General features: G+C 38.7%; 1 non-coding gene across 1 annotated transcript; it reads right to left on the bottom strand.

The window, feature by feature from the left end:
* Positions 1-5,673: 5,673 nt before the first annotated feature.
* Positions 5,674-5,746, bottom strand: Trnaa-cgc. Its single transcript has one exon. It is a non-coding gene; the product is annotated as a tRNA-Ala (tRNA).
* Positions 5,747-6,010: the final 264 nt, after the last annotated feature.

Here is a 6,010-nt window from a genome sequence, read left to right as displayed (position 1 = left end):
TCACAGTATATATATTCACTTATGAAATTTGTTGTTAATAATCCAACCCAGTTCAAAAGTAATAGCAGTGTGCATAGCTATAACACCAGGAGAAAGGATGATCTTCACTATGCAGGGTTAAATCCGACTTTGGCACAGAAAGGGGTAAATTATGCTGCCACAAAAGTCTTTGGTCACCTACCAAACAGCATCAAAAGCCTGACAGATAGCCAACCAACATTTAAAAATAAATTAAAAGAATTTCTAGATGACAGCTCCTTCTACTCATTGGCTGAATTTTTAGATATAAATTACGGGAGGGGGAAAAAAAACGTAAACATTAGTGTCATGCAATATTTTGTGTAATGTAATATCTTGTACAGATATCTTTTATTAACCTGACACGTTCCACATCATTACGAAGTGTCATATTCATGATCTATGGAACAAGTATTAATCTAATCTAATCTAGACCTTGACATAAAATTTAATGAAAATTACTGGTATGCACTTGCTCAAGTGAGGTTAATATCAGATCCATGGGATCTAGGTGGAGTCACATCTGTTCCCCAGGGACATTAACAATCTGTGTTAACGGGCGGAGTGATGACCGTCAGATACTGAGTTGGGTTCGGTGATACTTCCTTACTTGTTTTCCCACACTGGATTCTCTTCAAGTCTTATACTATCTTGTATTCTGTTCTCATCCTATTACACTGTCATAGACTTTAGTGCTTGTCTTAACAGGGCGAACTATCAAGCATTGCAGCAAATCACTGATATAAAGGTCATACTCCTTCTTGTGGAGGTAGCCGTAAGTGGTCTTGTCATTATACCCAGTCTTACTTGATTTACGGGTGCTATAATTCCCCGCTGTATATTCACCATGATGAATGGGTTGTTATATCATGTCAAGACTGAAGCATTAGGTAAAGTATTATAATATATGAATTAGCAGCATGTTCCGCTCTCATCGCGATGAACTGGGTTGTTGTATTGAGTCAAGACTGAAGCATTAGGTAATATATATCATAATATATAAATTGGCAGCATGCTCCACTCTAGTCTTGATGTAAAAGTGATGTGGATGATACGATATTGGGTGTGATGATGTAATACATAATATGATATGATATATAATTTCTATTTATGATGATATGACACATAATATGATATATAATCCATAATTTCTATTTATAATGATATGACACATAATATGATATAATATATGATTTCTAATTGTGATGATGTGATACATAATATGATATGATATATAATTTCTATTTGTGATGGTATGATACATAATACGATATGATGTATGGTTTCTATTGATAATGATATGATACATAATATGATATGATACATATATGATATGATACATAATTCCTATTTACGATGATATAATACATAGTTTTCTACTTATTATGCAATAATTTATACCTTTTGCAAAATGTGAAATGAATGGGGAGAGTTTGTATAGATTTTGAAAGGGGGTGGGTAGTGTAGGTACACCAGGTTAACACTACACACACACACACACACACACACACACACACACACACCAAACCTTTCACACAAGCCTCACAGACAAGTGTGACTGATTCTTCCCCATTTGCCATTCCATAATAGTTGCTAAGATCTTTCTCTAGGGACTTCAAAGGTGAAGGTGAGAATTTCTGTTTTGCAGGAGATGTTTAACGTCATACCTCCTCCGGCTTCTTGCTCAAGTACCAGCAAAGTGGGGATCCTGGGGAAGGGAGGTGGGAAGGGTTTCCTGTCTTTGGGACTATCTTCTTTCTCTTCTTTAATCTTAGCAACCATTTCTATTTTTTTCTTTCTTACTTCTCTTTTGAGTACCAGCCTATCTTTCCCTCTGTCCATATGCATACACTTCTATTGCTGAAGTCCTTCTCAATTTCCGTGGTTTTCTATAACGTTTAACCTATTTTACATAAGCTGACCAAAGAATCAGGCTACACAACTGCACATACGCATACTCACAGTGAAATACAAATACGCAAACATGGGAACACAGTTTAAGGTAATGTAAGAACCATCATGTGTTGGAGGCGGAAAATTGCGCACGTAGCGACAGGTATGTGCACATGGTCATGTGAGTTGACAGTTCCACATTATATAATGATATGTATGGAGGAGTATTCATGGTCATGTACAGGGATATTGATATAGGTAAGAGCTGAGAGTATTTATCATTATGACGGCAGTATTACATCATGGTAGATGTACATTGGTTACAGAGTATAAGCAGAAACATCTTGTGATTCGTTACACTATAGTGTATACTTAAATGGACAGAAATGGTGTCAGTTTAATGACTATTCTGATGTCCCAAATATGGTGTCTATTGGAAAGTTAGGACTGGGAGAGAAATGGAGGACTCAAAAGGGGTTAAAGGAGGTATTGTGAAGCAAGTGTGATGGATAAAGCAGGATATTAATTTTTCCAGGTAGTTTTGAAACATAGTGTACATAAATTCGGGCAATGGACAAGGAAGCTACTCATGAAGGATAAGGACGGCACACCCAGAGTTGATTGGATGGATAAGGGCATGTAGGCAGACCCAAGGAAGACTGACCTATACTGTACGGGCAGGGGCACCAAGAAAGTGATTGACCTGTACCATAGTGTATTAGGAATTTGTTTAAAGGGGCATACTTACCAAAACGGAAGGATGTAGTGCATTAGTAGTGTCCAACATTGGGTAAGGTATAGGTACTGTGCCTAAAGGAAGAGGGCAGTATCATGACAAATGTCACACAATTTTTAGAGATTATTCTGGTAAGTTTGAATTCTTGTTCCCACTCGCAGTGTTATGTTTGTGTGAAGATACCTGTGTTGAGAAGAACACCTTTATTTACCCAGGGTTCCTCCAGACTGTAATAAATAGTGAATAAATCCATACTCAGAGAAAGTAGTACGTCAAATAAGAGCAAATAGTAACATACACCTGGGTAATGAACACTCAGAGTTTACGATTGGAAAGGCAACAGAGAGATCGTTGTCCACACATAGTGTAAATTAATCCAAAGGTACATGGTGATGATGTATTAAGTAATGAAGTGGTAAAAGGAAAACTGTTATAACCATGAAGTAATGTTATATAAATACGATAATATTGAACATAATGAACATGTATAAAATATTGTGTGTTCAAGCTAAGGAGGGGGATATGTAGTGCCTCGAGAATTTCGGAGAAAATTCTAGAGACACTTGTATTTTCACCGTCTCGAACACACCTTATTTTAGAGATAAGGATGGTAAAGTAGAACTATGTCTACTGTCCCACAATTATGTGTGTAGAGGACAGGCGTGTATCAGATGGGCGATCGGCGTGAGCAGGTAGTCAACAAGCCCGCCTGAGAAGTTACATGTACCGCCTATGGAGTAAATGCATTGTACTCTGTGAAATAAAACACATATTTGTATAAACATTTGAAGGTTGTTGAAAGAAGAGACTTTTATTCATTCTCTCATTTACTGCTGCAAAGTTGGGACTGTTGTCTTGTTAAGCTTGGAGAGATTTATGAATTGTATGTATTGAAAGATGATTGTAATAGAGGTTGTCGATCTGGAAGGTGTCGATCTTATGAGAAATGTTTAGTGTACAAAAATTGCTACATGAATGAAAATACAGTGTTCAAAGTAATCTCAAGTGTACCAAGTTATTTTAAAGTATAGAAAATTCCTCCAGAGTAGCGTCTATTCTTCAGAGAAGAAGCTCAGCAGAATATCGCCGCCTGTTATCCTGAGAGAAGATTGGCGAAGCAGCTCCAAGTAAGTTTGACAGCTAAAGGGGGAGTGTGAGTCTTGCACATTAGTACCACACTTCCACCCTTAATCACCAGAAACCACCAGAATACCTGACAGCTGACGGAGTCCTTCTGCTAGGTAATCCTTGCAGTTCAAAGCAATCGTGGTGGAGCCTTTGTCTGCAGGTAGGATTGTAAGGTCAAGATCAGTTTTTAGCTGGTGAACTGCGGTTCTTTCTGCAGATGTAAAGTTAGTTTGCATGTTAAGGGATTTGGGGAATGATGGTGAGGCAAGGTTCAAGGTTAATAAATTCTGGAAAGTTAACAGGGGGTGGTTTGGAGGCAGTCCGTGTGGATTACAGTTGGATAGAGGAGTGAACTGAGTTAGGCAAGGTTCATTATTGGTCTTTGGTTGAGTCTGATTGGTCAGATTGGAGGCAAAAAAGTGTTTCCACTGTAGGGACCAGGAGAAGGAGAGAAGGTCTGTAACTAGTCCTGCATGAGTGAATTTCAGAGTAGGGTAAAAAAAGAGGTTTTGGAAAGGACTGGTATTTCTGTGGGACTAAGGCTTCTGGAGGAAAGGTTCATGACTGTGTTGTGGAACTGCTTAGGTTCTGGGTTCAGTGTGGTGGTGGGAGGGAGTTTTGGAGGGTGGGGTAAGTGTAGGAGGTCTGCGAGAGAGGGCTTATCAGCTATGAAGGGACATGGGCGAAGTTTCGAAGTTGTTGTAGAGGTTATGGACAGTGGTACCCAGAGGCAGGAATAGGAAATGAGCAGGATGGAGATCTTTTTGAGGTGGCATTGCGCATATTGCTCAAGTTCCTGCAGGACAAGAGTTTCATTGTGTGTTATGGGTTCCAGGAATTTGGGATTACATAGCAGGAGAATTTTGCAGATGGAGAGAAAGTACTGCAAGGAGGATTAGGCTTGGTTGATATGGTTTTGGAGGACTATGTTGGTGAGGGCTAAGGACTGGTGGAATCTGAACTGGTGGAAGTCATTGTGCAGGAAGGGGTGGCAACCAGAGATGGGTAATTTGAAGGTAAGGCCATTAGGGGACCTGATATTGCGGTTTCTGGCTCACAAGCATCTGCATAAATACTTTAACATTCATCCTTATTTATAACACTTCCAAGTCAAGTTGGACTTAAACTTTGAGAGCTAACTCAAACTTTAACATTTTTTTACCATTAGATGATATGCAAGATTGAACTTCAATTTATTTTGGTTGCTCTTCTGGAATCCACAGTACAAAAAGTTCTTCTGAATTTGCATGTGTTAATACATTAATTGCCATGAGTGGACTTAAAGTTTTATGACTTGGTGAACAAGTTGTGTGTAGTTCACAAAATGGAACAGTGTTTTTATGTGTACCAGTAATGTTTGGATATCATCTGGGGATTCTGATACCATTCTAATTATGCATGTACAAAAGCTTAACTGGATTTGAAATCTATTATTATTTTATTGCATGGAACTACTAATCTTAACAGTTCCCATATTTGACTGACTGATTGGATCAGTTAATTCCATTTAAACCTTCTGGTGTTGATGACATCAATTATTCACTAGAATAAAATCCTCTTTATCAGTTATTATTATTTTACAATTTCATTGCAATTTTTTTACTTAAAAAATTTGCATAACCTGCCAATGCTTAGATAATTAGATTACTGAATCACAGGTTTTTGCAGCAAGCTGCTGGGTATGAAAGCAGGTGTTTACAGCTTGACCTTGCGATTATATTGATGGTGGTGGTGGTGGTTAGTGTTTAACGTCCCGTCGACAACGAGGTCATTAGAGACGGAGCGCAAGCTCGGGTTAGGGAAGGATTGGGAAGGAAATCGGCCGTGCCCTTTCAAAGGAACCATCCCGGCATTTGCCTGAAACGATTTAGGGAAATCACGGAAAACCTAAATCAGGATGGCCGGAGACGGGATTGAACCGTCGTCCTCCCGAATGCGAGTCCAGTGTGCTAACCACTGCACCACCTCGCTCGGTGATTATATTGAGCCACAACTCTAAATAGAGCTGTGTGTTGGCCAAGTACCACACAAAAAGTGGGTCATAAATATATTTCTCATCCAAGATATGCATCAGAACGTAATGCCTATGTACATTACAGTATGTTGCAGTTGTGCTTCTGCAATTTTATATTTGCCATGATTGGGATATTCTTGATATCCTACTTTGCTTTGGTAACAGTTCATGAAAGCTTGTGTCAACAAGCCAAACAAAATGTGCAGGCTGTCAATAATAAT

This window comes from Schistocerca americana, chromosome 6 (genome assembly GCF_021461395.2).
Source record: "Schistocerca americana isolate TAMUIC-IGC-003095 chromosome 6, iqSchAmer2.1, whole genome shotgun sequence".
Lineage (NCBI taxonomy): Eukaryota > Metazoa > Arthropoda > Insecta > Orthoptera > Acrididae > Schistocerca > Schistocerca americana.
Note: the sequence above shows the minus strand (reverse complement) of the source record. Positions and strands in the feature narration are given on the sequence as shown.